This window comes from Sphaerodactylus townsendi, linkage group LG04, assembly GCF_021028975.2.
Source record: "Sphaerodactylus townsendi isolate TG3544 linkage group LG04, MPM_Stown_v2.3, whole genome shotgun sequence".
In the NCBI taxonomy this organism is placed as follows: Eukaryota; Metazoa; Chordata; class Lepidosauria; order Squamata; family Sphaerodactylidae; genus Sphaerodactylus; species Sphaerodactylus townsendi.
The window spans coordinates 130,175,983-130,192,285 of record NC_059428.1 but is presented as its reverse complement, the minus strand read 5'-3'; positions in this window follow the sequence as shown (position 1 = coordinate 130,192,285).

Genomic DNA, 16,303 nt, shown 5'->3' with positions numbered 1-16,303 from the left:
CAACTTACCACATCTGCCATTGCCTGCCGGGGAAGAGCGGCAGCGTGTTACTCTCCTCCTCCTCCTCCTCCTCCTCCTCCTCCTCCTCTTCTGGGTGGACAGGGAGGGCTTCAGGGGCCCTGGGGAGCATGTGCAGGGTCACACTCCCAATTGGTAGGAGGTGGGGGTCAGGGCGGGTCCCCAGGCCTTATATGGCAGAGCGGGTCAGAGTGAGGTCCTCTTGCCTTGCTGTTCCCCACCCTCCACTCCCTGTTTGCCATGTTTTAGTACTGCATTGTCATAGTCGGATGGCGTGTTGCGCATGGGGAACTGATCCTTGGATTGGGTAAGCAGTGTGCTAACTCTTTGGTGGAACCTCCTTAAGAGGTTTGGGGAGGAGCAAGCCTTGGGTTGAGATGCCCAGGCATGGGCTGAGCAGGTTTGTGCCCCAAACAACAAGGAATCTTCAAGCAGTGGCCTTCCACCCATCTGGAATCCCCCTATCCTGCTGCAATGATTTATGGATTTTTCCTCAAACAGGCGGGTTTGAGGAAATGGGGGACAGCCTTCGGGCTGCCCAGTGTAAGGATCAGACCCCCATGCTGCGTTTTACGCTTTGTGTTCCGTGTGCCAACAATAAATCTAATAGCTATGGCCAAATTTTATACCACAATAAAGTTGTATGGCGTTTTCTTTCTCAATTGCCTAAGTTTTCCTCTTTATGGCATTCCCTTCCATCTGCGGCAACTATGGCTGCTTGGCACACACCCCTCCCTCGAATTCTGTTGCCTTTTGCTATACTTCACAGACCACTCAAGTTCATTGTAAACCAGCTTCATATATATATATGCTCATGTTTCAGAAAAAAAGCCTGTAACCTAATTGTTACCATACACCCAGTCCTAAGCGAGGGAACCACAAGGAGAAGTCTTTGTGGATTGCTCTTTGTGCATGTGTGTGCATGAGTAAAGTGCCATCAGGACTCAGCCAACTTATATTAACCCCTCATGGGGTTTTCAAGGCAAGTGAATAAGCAGAGATGATTTGCCACGGTCTTCATCTGCAGCATCTTCCCTGCTTAGCTTCCAAGATCTGACAAGATCAGCCTATGCCATGCAGCCTTTTCTCCATAAACTGATCTTCAGCATACTGTTAAATAGTTTGCATACACTTGCATACACTTGCCCTGTGCACAAATGCCTCCAGGTGTAGAAGATATTGCATCCGCTGAGTTAGAGTCAGCTGTGGATGATGGCTAGTTACACAGTCATATGAACACCCCCATGCAAGGCTGGGGTGGAAATCACCCTCTAGCGCATAAAAAACAGTGCTGTGTGCAGACACATTAAAATGCGTCACTGTTGTGGGCCCTAGGAGTCATTAAATTATGGGTATCTAAACACTGAAAGAAGCATTCTTTCTTTTTCCTTGCAGTGATTAATAATAATAATAATAATTCTGCTTTGGGTAGTAGCACAGAAATTTAGGACAAATTTCTTTTGAAAGAGGGAGAACAGCTGTTTTCTACAGCGTGGACTATATTATAACATGAATGAAGTTATTTACAAATAAGAGGTGAATGTAGTCATTTTGAATAGTCTTGCAGGGAACAGCAGAGTCTCACTCCCCCCTCCTCTCCAAAAAGTGAAATATACAGCCTTCTATTCCCCAAGTCTCCAAAAAGCTCTTAAAAACAATAGAGAACTTAAGAAGTGTAAAATGAGATAACATCCGTTAATGCCAGAGTGGGTGGTGATAACTCGGTGTGTGGTTGCTTGGAAAATGAATCTCTTGGGGTTTTGTTGAAGACGAATTTTACTTTTTTTTTGAAGTGGAAAGTCTAGTATGACAGCTGTCTGTAACTCAACCTGTTGTGAGCAAGGGTTGCGGCAATTTCTGTGAGTCTCAATATATTACATAGACACAATAATAAAGGGGAAAAGAGGGTTGATTCTTTCAAAAATTTCAAGAACAGAAAATTCCATTTAGCCTCCTTCAGGGTGGATTGGTCAGTAAGACTTGATTTAAATAATGGTTTTCTATATAAACACTCATTCTTGCTGGTATAATTTTAATATTTACAACGAGATGGTATAATTTTAATATTTATAACCAGATAAAAGTCCATTGCGTTCCATTGCATACCACAGGGTGCATCTGATGTATACCCACCATTCCTAAACATAAGGGTATTCAAGATACTGTACACATGGCATGGATGTTCAAGGCCTAGTGGTGAGATACTCTTGAAATAATAAGAGATTTTGTATGTCTGTTTGATTGTAAGTGAAGACATGTGGTTTAATTTGCTCTCTACCTATAAGCTCAGGGGCGGAGAGAGGGGGAACTGCACCCAGGACCCGCATGTGCCCTGTGCCCCTGTCGTGCCCCCATCCTCCCTTCCCCAGAACACCCTCTCCACAACCTCTCCACACCCCTGCAGGAGCACGTGCCCAGTGTGTCGCGCACCCCCATCCCTTTGGCGCTACACCTCTGCTTGAGCTACTTAGAATTGTGAACCCTCTGCTCCTTATCCCCTCTCCTTCATCTTTGCACGACCTTCCTATCTTCTGTTTCTTGTCCTCACATGGGTGTGATGTCACCTTGACCTCTCAGTTTTATGTATACAGATAGAGCACCAATTTATTACAGGTTTGTGTGTCTTTTTTATATGAGACACACCTCATGCTTGTGGTATACTTCTTGGTAAAGCTTGTGTTTTGGAACCCTTTTTTGCTCAGTGTTTGCTCTATAGCTTTCTTGTGAAAAGATGGTCATCCCAAGGGCTCCCAATACACAAGCTAGCAATTTTAGTCCATCTATTCAGTCCCCTCATGACCCAATGTATATTATTGCCTCAGATAATCTTGCCGGTAGATGCACTATATTGTTCCTGAAACAATGAAAAGTTTTTGTGATGGGATCACAGTTTTCAAGAAAAAAAAGTGCCATCTTTAGCTGGCATTTTCTGATATATTAAAACTACTAAAATATCAAGCAGCAGGTAGCAAGTTTGCTAATTTAAGGAGGTATCAGCAAGTAGTGAATATATTATTTTTTTATCTTATCACTGTAATACCTTGAGTTGCTCACAAAAAAATTAATGAATATATAATCGCAGAACACAAGTAAGATAGCAAAGTATTTTTAGATTGCATGAATATTTGACGATATGGAGAGATGTTTCAAAATGAACCTTAACTAACCTTTATACTGAACATTTCCCTGTATGCTTGGTATTATATTTTATTCCTCATCTTGTTTACCTGAGTAGTAGGCAAGTTTGTGTAGTCTTATGTAAATAACTGATGTGAGCATGATGTTAACCCTTCGTTCTCCATTCAACAAAAGGTAACTGGGTCTAAACTGAAAGAGAGTTTTTGTGGATAAGAGTGAGACTTTTCTAGAATACTGCAGATAATTATGATGAAGAAGAAGAGTTTGGATTTATACTGCACCTTTGTCTTCTGTAAGGAGTCTCATGGCGGCTCACAAATTCCATTTCTCTTCCTCTCTCTACAACAGACATCTTCTCAGGTAGGTGGGACTGAGAGAGTTTTAAGAACTGTGACTGGCCCAAAGTCACCCAGAAAGCTTCATGTGGAGGAGTGGGGAAACAAATCCAGCTCACCAGATAAGAGCCAGCTGCTCATGTGGAAGAATGGGGAATCAAATCTGGTTCTTTGATAAAATGCCCCCTTCTCTTTATATATTTATTTGTGTCTTATGGGTAGTCATGGGAATTCTGCAAGCAGAATTCTCTAGCATCAGGCTTTGGGTGGGCTACAACAGAAAGAAAAAAGTTAAGATTGTGCACGGTTAATATATGCTATCATCTCATGTCCATAAACTTATGCAAACAGTGTGAATAGGGTTAACAACTGACCAATATCTTAAGGTGCACCAAGTGACTTGGTGTCAGACCTGCACCATGCTTGGCCTGGCAGCTCACACATACACAGCCTTGGAGCAGATGGCCTAACTATTAAACCTCAGTTTCTGCTATCTGACCATTGGGCTGACACAGTTCTGAATAAAGCTCTTGAATCTACCTTGAGTCTTATTACTGACTGGAGCACCAGACCCTTACACTTGGTTACCTCCAGGGAAACATGCCAAGATGCCTGATCTTCTGAGGTTACAAGAGATTGACATGATTAGTGGATATTCTGCAGTCTTGTGGTCCTTCTAAAAGATATGAATGAGGCCAGAGGGGATTTTTTTAGGGATATCAGGGGATAGGTGAAACATTAAGAGGTGGTCTTTTGGCTGATGAGTCAATCTTGGTCAACAGAAAATAAACAAATGATGTCAGAAAAGAAGAACACGGAATAAATTAACTACTCGAATACCTAGAATCCAATGACAGAAAATGAGATCTGAAGGGACAATAGTCATGGTCTGTCATGAATGGATCTGAGGAACTGTCTAAAGAGAGACAGTGAATTGAGATGAGGGTAGTCATCTGATTTTGCAACTATCTCTAGGATGGGGACTTAACTTGGGTGGATATATCTGCATGCTAATCAAGATCCTCAGTGCCAACAGAACTACTGAAGTTTTTGCTTTTGAATGGGGTTTTTTTTGAAGAGGAGTACTGTATAACCAGTTGTCTGTGTGATTTTCTCGCAATGCATTATTTGAGCACTAAAGAAACTAAGTCCTGAATCTTTTCTGATATTATGCCATTCTTCAAAATGCAGCACATAAAAAGGAAGGTTAAAAAGATGCCATTTCAATTAGTCTCAAGATTAAGAAGGGAAATTAATTCAGCAAGAGGAGTAATAATAAGAGAACTAATAGGATTTGAAAAGGAGATCTGGTAGCACAAAAGAACATTTATTATAATGGGTATACAAACGTTTGTTTCAATTAGATACAGAATCAAGAACAAGTAAAAAATACATGATAAAATGGATCTAAAAATTTGAAGCAGGAATAACTTTTAAACAATAAGAATATTTGTGGATGTATAAAATTTACAGCCTGCTAACCATTATGAGAAAACTGGTATAAGATGTTTTTCACAGGTACATCACTCAAAAGGACACTGGAAAGAAAAATAAGTCCCATTATATATGGAATGCTTACCTTGGGGCTTTTCAGTGCGCAGTGGGATTTTAGTGTGGTTTCCTCATGTTTCTCTGTTTACACGTAAGGAAGCACTCAATGAACAGCTGGTCTGTTAAATTCTCTTGGGTCTGCTTTTGCTGGGTCTCTTAATTTCTCCTATCAACTTCTCCTATTAACTTCTCCTATCAACTTCTCCTATCAACTCCTATCAACAAAAAACCTCCAGGGGCTGCAGGCTTGCCAAAAACTGAGACAGAAGTTTTTGGGGCAATACCCGGTGACTAAAGTGATTAATTCGGTAATGGCCGAGTTGGAGTTGCTCAAGAGGTTTCAGGGGGTGCACCCGGTATTCCATAGTAGCCTGCTGAAGACAGCGCCCCCTCCAGACAAATGGCATGCACGAGAAGAGGCTCCTCTGCCAGAACTGGTAAGAGAGGAACTACACCAGGAGGTGCACAGCATCCTAGCCTCCCAAGTCTACCGAAAGAGACAGCAGTACCCAGTGGCATGGACCCATTTCCCCGAGGGGATGAACGAGTGGGTGAATGCCGGACATGTTAGTGCACCACTCTTAGTACAGGTGTTTCACAAAGCATACCCAGAACGCCCACATCTGTGAGGGAGGCCTTTCGGGGGTGCAATGTCAGGATGAGCCCCTTGGTTCATCCCCTCTTCCCCTTCTAGCCTTCCAGGAAACAAAAGCTAAAATGCAGCCACAGCTCTCCAAGGTGTGGCCAAGCCCTGCCTTTTGTAATGTTAACTTTGTATCTGAATGTTGGTATTCTTTCCTTCATTATTTTACTGTAACTGCGGCTCTTGGGCCCGGCCAAGGGGCAGGCCAAGGGCAGTAGGGATTTAAGGTTTTGTTCTTTCTATATTCCTCAGAATTCGTCTATCCCTTGCATGCTTCAGTTCTCAATAAAGTCTTACGTTTTTTAAAGAAAAACTACAGTCCACTTTATTTTGGGACTGAAGTCTCACAATGGCAGGACCAAACACACTCTGCTATCTTTATATCAAAATATTGATATATTGATATGAGAATTTAAAGGCTGATGTGTTTTGGATAAGCCAATGTGATTGGGCTCCTTTTTTTTTTTTTTACTTCCACTTGCTGGCTATTGAAAGGTGCCAGCAAGATGAGTAGGGAGCAGGAAGGAGCAGGCAGCATGGAAGGGGGTGAAGGGGACGGCATGGATGGCAGTGTGAGGGATTGGGAAGGGTGAAGCTAGGTAGACTGGCCATGGGTGGAGGGAAGATGTCTGTGGCAAAGCTGTGCTCACTGATATATCTGTGAAGCAAATTAAAGTCACACTAGAAGTGGTGTTTGCTTGCCACAGAGAGAATGAAAAGTGAAAGCAGGGCTCAAAGAAATAACATAAGTACAAGGAATCTTGCTGACACAGACATTTGCCACTGCAGAGCAGAAGACACCTTGTGCATAATCAGCCTAAGAATAACAAGGGAAGATGCTGGAAATTCAGGGAAGCAGTTGGTTCCTTTTATCATACGTTGTGGATATGTAGATTTTTTTAAAAAAAATTCTGGTAAGGTATGCATGCAGAAATACAAAAAAAATCCTAAAAACTGAAAGCTCAATCCAGAGGGTTCCAGTGGCAAGGGATGATGACACTATCACACAGCTGCACTGCCCTCAGAGCGCTTCCAGTGGGTGCAGGGAGGCAGTGAAAAACCTAATTCAAAAAGGCAGCATAACTCCAAAGGCTATGCTAGGGGCATTCTTTGGTTGAAAGCCTGGTGAAAGCCAACTACAGTTATATCCACCCCTGGAAATGCCCTTAGACTACCCCCCAGTTGCACCAATGGTCAGGTTTAGGCTGGCACACCGAGGCCTAAGCCCACTTCCAGCTCACCCCTTTATCCCCTCTGCTTATACATTTGCTATTTGTGCTGGTGAGGTGAGCACCCACATTGGCACAAGCCCCTGCCAATTCCCCAAGTTCCACACACCCCTCTCTGAATTGGGCTACTCATTTGTTATTGATGCCAAGACTAGGGATATTACCAAACATCTCAAGAATTTCAGAAGAATTCTTCAGACATCTGACCACAAGAGTGATATTTGCAATGAAATGGAAGGCAAAAGAATGCCCTAGCCTAGAAAACGTGGAAAATAACTTAAGGTAATATGTGACAATGTCCACACTAATGAACTCTGTGAATACAAGTGCAATCAACTGGGGCAGTTTTGAGGTGGACGAAGATGATGCCACCTAGAAGATTGGGGCAGCATAAAAAAGGTGAAAAAAGCAGAAAATCCCAAATTCTCCAACTCACATTAATTTTCCAATGGTTTATGGCTGCTATTTTTATGTTGTAAATCACTGGTAGGTATAGGGCCATGGTGGTGAACCTATGGCCCTCCAGATGTTCATGGACTTCAATTCCCATCAGTCTCTGCCAGCATGGCCAATTGACCATGCTGGCAGAGGCTGATGGGAATTGTAGTCCATGAACATCTGGAGTGCCATAGGTTTGCCACCACTGGTATAGGGGGTGTTCCTGGGCTAAAAAGCCCTGTAAAATTGGCTCCACCACTGAGAACACCATTGGAATTACCCCACCCATATCAGCATGGGCTTCTGCACTGGAGGAGTGCTGGCACTATGGTAGCTTCCATGTTTGAGCACCGCGAAACCATGTGGTGCCCTGCCGCTGGTGTATTCGCCTCTTCATTGGTGCATTTGCCCCGCGTTCCAATGTTAGGGGGCACCTGCGTCGACACATCCTCACATTGCATCCACGATTCTTTCATCCCCCATGGATTGCACTGTAAGAGAGCTAATCACAAATCCCACGATAAACAGAAAATGTATTTTCCATATTGTTTTCAAAAATAAGATTAACAATGAAAAGTGAGAATGGGGTTGAAGTGATTTATTTAATCTACTAATAATTGCTTTGGTTTTAGTAGATTGGAAACTGTATTAGAAAAGTATTGAAAAGGGAAATTTTGAATGAGTAATTATAACAATTAAGTAGATGATAATTTGGTAGTAGGATACATATTTTGTAAGATTTGTAAATAAATTAATAACAATCACGTATCAGTGTTTATTATTATACTTTGTTTCTTAAAATTCACCTTAAAAAAACCCTGTTGATTATCTTGAAGGTTTTATACAATATTGTTTGTATAATTTTCCTGGCTCTCTTAGTGCCCAGAACTATATTCAAGACATGATGTGTTTTCTATTCTACTGTTTTTCTGATTTTTTTTCTCCTTCTTGTTATAGGGGGGAAAGAACATCCAGCAGTAACACTGAGTACAATTCTGGTCATTCCATCTGAGAAAAAAAGATAGATGATCCATGGATTGGAAAATCTCTCTTATAAGAAAAGGGAAATTGTATTCTAAAGGGAAGACTGTAATAATTTATGAAATACATAAATACCGTGGAGACAATTAAAAATGGAGCATGTTTGTCCCCTTTCTCAAAACAAATTAAAAGGGAGTGTTGATTTATCAGTATCTATTTGTATTAGTTCTTCATCTAGTTGTAGGGAAGAGAAGGGAGTAGATGTTGTTGCATGGCGATGGAATGGTTCCATATTCCCCTCTATGTGACTCAAGAGCTCCTTGGACACAAAGTTGGATCTATCCTCAACAATGGTGCTTACCCCTGGTTGTGGGTGTCAGACTCTCGAACATGGAAATAACAGAGACCGTGGGAAAGTCCAAAAGCAGTTTATTCCAGGTGATGCGAAGAGTAACAATGTATAGCAGGATCTGAGCTAGAGAGCTCAGATCCAGGACTTATATCTTTTAATCCCCCCCATTTCGCCCCACACCAAATGTCCATTATAGTTTCTACTACAAAGCTACAAAGGACCTGGGAACCTTTCACACCTCTTTGAGGATGGGCTTGCGCCAGGAGATTGCTAACAGGAGATTGCTAGGAAGGGAAGAGGGAAACAGGAAAACAATTGCAAATTACACACAGCAAGACATCAAGATACTGACAGGCATGGTCCTGACAGTGGGAAGGGACCACTCTTCTGGTTTGTTTGTCCTTTACATTTTGTTCCAACACAGCCACAATGAACTGAAAGCTTCTAAATTGAAGCTCAGTTGCCACACTTGTTCTCAACAAACCTAGTGAAATCATAAGCATATACTGTAGTTTATCTTTGATGATTTTACTGTTGGAAAGGAAAGCTCTCTTTTTTTTAAGCAATAATTGAAAAGTGGTTCCATCAGCACATAGAATTGCTTCCAAAGAGCTTCAGGTATCAAGATCTTTTCTCTTCTTTCCTTTGTGAGCTCAGGACCACCTGAGGGGATCCTGTGTGGGACTATCTCTTTAAGAGAAGCTCACAAGCACTGAGGATTACTGTTTGAACATGATTAAACATAGATTATGTATATCTTGTTTTAATATTCTTCAGCAGAGATCCTGTTTGTTCTGTCTTTTTGTCCTCTCTCTTCAACAGATATTATAGCTTATAATCAGCTCATGTTTAGGAGGTAAATAGTAATATTGATAGCTTGCTGTAAGCTCAGATACCTCCTACACAGTGCATTGTGGTGGCAGAGAGTGTTGGCAAGTTGCGACTGACCATGGGATTGCTTGCATTGTAATTAATGACCTTAATTATTGACTACATTTGTGGCCTCCTCCCATCCAAGTACCAACCAGGGCCAACCCTGTTTACCTTCCAAAAACTGACAAGATCGTCCTCGTCTGGGCCATCCAGTTCACAGCACATTTTCACTCAATTAAACATTTCAGAAGCCAACATGTTGATATGCAGTACAACACCAAGGCAGATTCTGCATGGGTCAAAAACAGCAGTGTGAAAATGGTATAAACCCTTCTACACCATTTTACACTATTTTCACACTGCTGTTTTTGACCCATGCGGAATCCGCACAAGATTCAAGGCAAGTAGTACTGTAAAAACCAACATTTGGGGAGGTATAACCATTTGAGAGTCAACGCTCCCAGCTATCTGATTTTCGAAAGCTTATACCTTGAAAAGGATGTCTAAGGTATTGCTGGACTTATCTAATAAGGGGTGAGCACATCCTTTTTTATTCAGTTAATTTCAGGTTTGAGTTTTCATTTTCAATTAAGCTGAAGAAAGCTGAAGAATGCTGATAACAACCAGCTTTATTTGTTTATTTGTTAAAGCTGATAACAATCAGCTTCATGGGGCTTTTTACTGACTTTTTTGGCTGATTTTTTTTTAAATTTGGCTTTTTACTTTATTTGGCTTTTTACTGAAATTTTTCAGGTTTCTAAAACCTGAACCTGAATATTACCAAATAAAAAAGATTGTGCTCCCCCTGTAGACTTGGGAAATGGTGTTGGGAAGGACTTCAGTTGAATGCTGGATTATGTGTCATCTCGCTTCTTGGTGGGTTTCTTTATTTTGCGTTGTTTTGATTACACTAAAAGATCTGGCTGAAGACCCTGGGTTGATGAGTACTATAAGTGGAGGAACATTGCCCTGGGAAATTGAGAAGACTTCTTGGGGAATGAACATAACAGCCTTCCTGTTGGAGATTATACGCTATGTAATGTGGTACCTGCTTGGGAAACTAACCAGCTGGGCTAAACATACATGTTTATTTTACTGAACATCAATAGGTTGTGTCCCTTTTATCTCTTGGGGAAGAGGGAATGAAGCTGACTGACCTTGCATCTGAATCTCCTGCAAATCTCTTTTATTGTTCTTACCCAGTCATTTGTTCTGATTTCTCTGGAGAGAGAATAAACACAGTTCATAACCATTCCTCAGCGTTCTGCCTCTTTAAACTTGTTCAAGGCACTACTTCCAACTCATTTACTGAGCATTTTCCTATTTATAGAGAGACATCACATTCAGATGTTTGGAATCTGACCTTTATGGTTTCCATCTCTAAAGGGTGCAGGAGGTGTTTCAGAAAAGCACGGAATGTCTCCAGGGAAGCTTGTGCCTGTGTTCCCAAGTGGTGGCTCTCTGAGGAAGGAAGGTATAATAGCTTCTTAAAATCTCTCGTACATTCGTTACCTGAGTTCCAACAGCTATTAGGGATTTAAACAAGATAGCGGTATAGTTTCAAGGATCACGCAGCGACAAATCTGGGCCACAACTACATGTTCCACATTTAGGAGAGGGCTTTGCAGGAGAGAGCTGCTGCCATTTCTGAAATGCTTATGTTGTTACACCCATGGGCAAGCTTGTGTCATGCTACCTCCACCCTCTGTAGTGTATTGGGCAAGGTGGCTTATGCCCTGACAGAAAGGGCTTTGAGAAAGGGTCAGCATATCAGAGGGAGCTGCAGGTAGGGACTGAAAAAAAATGCTAAGAAAAGTGCTACAAGTTTATTATTTATGTTTTTTTGTATTTTTATCCTGCCCAATTCCCCACAGGGCTCAGGGCAGCATACAACCATTTAAATATAGAGCATCAACAAAGTGGTTAAATCAATAAATGCAACAAAATACAGTATAATACAAAATGGTAGACAATATAATAGACAACAGCCTAATAAAAATGTTGATGGATACTCTTGCCCATGGGAGGCCAACTGTGAGGGAATCTAGCTCTTCTACCACTGCTATACCAAGTGCACACATGATTCTAAGATCCAGGCAGACTCCATATCACATACATATTCATTTAGGTTGTTTATAGTCTTTTTTCTCACTGAGACTCAAGGTGGATTACATAGTGTAAATTAAGTACAGTCAACAGGAGGGGAAATCCAATGGACAGTCAACAGGATGGGAGGTCCAATGGACAAAGAGGTTTGGATTACAGGCGTCTCAAAACAAACAGAAATCTAAAATAAAGCTGAAACAATACATTATGTGGTATAGATACTACATATTCTGGAGCATACTTGCAGTGAGTAATAAGCAGCAAAACAGTAGTATAGGTCTATTTTTTATCAATGCAACTTTTTGAACAAATTGTTTACGGTTCAGTACTACTTAAAGGTAAAAGTAGTCCCCTGTGCAAGCACCAGGTCTTTACTGACACATGGAGCAACATCACATGATGACTTTTATTAGGCAGATTATTTTTATGGGGCAGTTTGCTATTGCCTTCCCCAGTCATCTACACTTTACCCTCTGCAAGCTGGATGTTCATGGGACTGACCTTGAAAAGATGGAAGGCTTAGAGCCCCACTGGGGGAGGGGATAAATCCGCCCATGGGAGCAGTGCATGACCGCTCTAGTGGATTTGCCCTGCTCAGGGCACTTAATCCAGCGGAGAGGTGATTCCACTAGTTTGTGGCTACTTCAGCCTTCCCTGCCCTGGAATTCAGTGCTGAATGCCATCCAAGCACTCCTATCGCTGCTGGCATAGTGGGGATGAGCTGGGGGTGTGACTGCCTGATCTCCACAGGCAGGCCATTCTATTAGGTGGTGACCACAACAAATAATGCACAAGCATTGGCTGTTATCAATTTTGTCTATTTGCTGTATAGCACTTGCAGAAGGCTCCGCTGAGATGGGCGAAGCATAAGGAGAAAGGAGGTGTTACCTGAATTAGAGTGGTCTGTCCCATTTAGGTTGCACAGACTTGGCACCGTGAGGGGACAGTCTACTGGATCTTTGCCACCAATTTATGCAGGGTTTTTTCTCCCTTTGAAAGCTGTAGGAAGCCAGATTTTGGAGAAGTTTTAACAATTTTATTAAAGAATGAAAATACTAAAAAGAACACATACAGTTTTGGCAAAAATACACACACAGTGTTTCACAAAGCCTAGGATTTAGATTGAGGTTAAGATAGGTTTGGAATAGCAGCAGTCATTGTGGGAAGGGTGTTATTTACCTGATCCAGAAGAGGAAGGTCCAAGGAGGCAGAATCCAATGCCTGAATTGGATGCAGAGAAAGAGGTGACATTGGGCACACAGTGTAACCAAATCAAAGGCAGTTCAGAAAACACTGGACAAGAGGGCTTTGGGCAGGCTAGATATAGGCAACTTTGACCCTCTGCCAATGCTAAGAGAGGCAATTTTCCCATACAAAGGACAGACCCTGTTCTCAGGCGAGAACAATACAGTGCACAATGGCTAAGGTGAGTCAGAGAGGGGGACAATCCACTTTTTCATTAGATTTTAGTTAGAGTTGATTAATTTACAAGGTATTCCAATTCAGAATAAGGAGTGATGGTCCGCCAGTAGTTAGACAGGAAGTGCATCATTGGATCAGCTAGGGAAGAAAGGATTCAGGAGAATTAATTGAGTTAAGGCAGGCTGGCATTTGCATATCTTTTGTGGCTAGAGAACAAGCATGTCTGTTCCAGGGTTAGGCTTTTGTTATCCAGATGGCAGCAGTTGAAGCTGCAGGAAAGGTGTGCTAGCTACTATGCATATGATTGGGAATGGGAAAAGCATGTTCAGGTGAAATCCCTCTCTTAGTATCAAAGTCCAGAATTAGGATTTGCCATCCATCTTAGTCTGAAACTGTCTATGACACCAATAGAGTTGACTAGTAGAACACAGATCAGAAACAGCCCCTCCCGCCATCTTGCCATGGGCTTGCCTGTCAACAAAGGTCTTGTAGATATGAGGAACCAAGGTCATGAAGGGCTTTGTGGGAGACAGTCAATACCCTGAATTGAGCAAAGTAACTGATGGTCAGTCAAGTTGAGCAACTGCAGAACTGGAGTGACATGTGAGCTCTGTTTAGCTCTGTGAATCCATGAATTGTGATCCAGCAATAGCAGGTTGCAAAGTAAAATAAACAAATAAATGTCTGTGTAGCTTGGGATCCCCAAACCTGAGTCTTGCACATTGAAACAAACATAGAAACATGGAGCTGGGAGTGACCTCAGGCGTCATCTAGTTGACCCCCTGCACAACGCAGAGAATTTACAACCTCCCCCCCTCACTCTCCCAGTGACCCCATCTCTATGCCCAGATTAAGCCAAAAAACCTTCAGGATCCCTGGCTCAGTCTGACCTGGGGAAAAATTCTTTCCTGACCGCAAAGTGATGATGATGATGATGATGATGATGATGATGATGATGATGATGATGATGATGATGATGATGATGATGATGATGATGATGATGAAACCTTTAATGGCATATATATAAATTATACAATAGAAATTGGCTGGTAAAAAAGTAAAAAAAAACAAGCATCATGAGAGCTGGAATATTAAGCCACTGAATTGGGATTGAGTCTGCTAAGCATTTGGAAACGTTCAGTGATGACAACACACAAGAATCTAGCAGTTTGTTCGATAGGAACAGTTGAGTTGCTGTCTAACAAGAACAAAGTTTTGACAGCGTCTGTAGTGTTGCCTAGCTCAGTTATGAGAGGATTAAGTAGTCTTTCCCGCTCTACAGCATATAGAGGGCAATATAATAGAACATGATAGATAGTTTCTTCAAGACCAGGATTGCAGGTGCAAGATCTATCAGAGGATGGAAGATGGTGCTCTCTGTTGTATCGTCTGGTAGAAGGAAGAACATTGCATCTGGCTAAAGTGACAGCGCGTCTCAGAGTGGGCTCATGTAGTAGATGTAGATAGTTAGCAGGAGTGGGAAAACGAGGCAAAATATGCAGATGGATTGGAGAGCAGGTTTTATTTGCTTGTGCCATCAGTTTCTGGAAGTCCTTCTCAAAGAGTCTTTGCTTTATGAGACGGTATATCTCATTAGCAGTCATAAGAAGAAGATCATCAAGGGACACAGCTAGGTCTTACAACTTATTGGTTATATGAGTCCACCACTCCGTCGAGACCAAATAAGAGAGCGCGTTTGAGGTAAAGCTAAGTTGGCCGTCATGAACCGCAAAGTGGTGATTGGCATTAGCCTGGACTTATAATAAAGGTTCACGAGAGCTGAGCACTGGCTCATCCCTTCTGGTAACAGTTTCATGTGGCAACACTTACTGACATAGCCTCAGGTTTGTGGGTAACATATCTATTACTGAAGGGAAGTTAGAGGGGGTCCACACAAATCTGTGTCAGGACTGCTGGACTGTTCAGGAAAAGCACTTCTATTTTGCAAAAGTTTGTATTCAGAAACAGCAGTTCAGATGAAACAGGCCATCAGATATTTATTGACAGAATTGGAAAAAACCCACCAAAATTCCTCTTCAAATACAGAAAGCAATGGCAACCCACTCCAAGCCATACACCCCTTCCCAGAGAAACCCAACTTTTCCCTCTCAGCTAGAAAGGAATGTGGCTGGGGGCCCTCATCTCATTCTACCTCATTCCATGCCAGCCAACAAGGGAAACAACCCCACGGGTATAACAGTGACAATACAATGTGATTTTCCAGGACAGATTTCAAAAGAGGGGCTTACAAAACTCCTTTCCTTTCCCCCCTCACAACAAACACCCTGTGAGGTAGGTGGGGCTGAGAGAGCTCAGAAGAACTGTGACAAGCCCAAGGTCACCCAACTGGCGTGTGTTCCCCAGACAAGCCTCTGCAGCTCAAGTGGCAGAGCGGGGAATCAAACCCAGTTCCTCCAGATTAGAGTATACCTGCTCTTAACCACTACGCCACACTTTTACCCACCTTCTAAGGAACCAGTAAAGTCCAGGCCAAAAGTAACTTTTCAAGTTCTTTATTGAGCTGGCATTCTAAGTCAATCACAAGCAATGCAGGAACTGACCTCCTAACGTTTGAACAGCCTCTTTTACGGGCACCCCACCAGTTCCCGCCAAAGTTAGATAAACACCTGTAGTTCCCCTCCGAAAACCACATTGAAACAATTTCACACGGACAGGCAAAAGAAACAGAAGTTACAGATACTAGAAACTACAGATACTAGAAACATTCCCCAATCTGGATGTCCCGCCAACCTTGTCAGACAAAAACCTTCCAAGGCTAAGCAGCAACTTTACACGCCTCCCATCAGGAAGAGAATTATGGTCAGGCCCAATGTAAACAGGGCATGATATTTTACCCCTCTTAAGGAGATGCCCCTTCAACCAGTCTTGGGTGAAGAGGACAAGCCTGATGAAACCAGCGAACTTGGTGGGGGATCTCCCATAAACAACATCCACATACTCATTACTGCCAGGTGGAAACATGTTTCAGAATCTCCTGCAACTCTTTCAAATGAAGTGATGTGGTCTGCTGGGGTACAAAAGCTCTGATGCATCTATATCTGGGCATCAGAACCTGTGACTCATCCAACTGAATACAACTCAATAGCCATGTATGGTGTTGACCAGAAATTTGACAGCCTCCCTGCCTTAGCTTCAACCCAAAGGGTGTTATCAAGTGCCTGGCCAACCTTTAAATGTGCTGGTTGGTTTTCTAGGT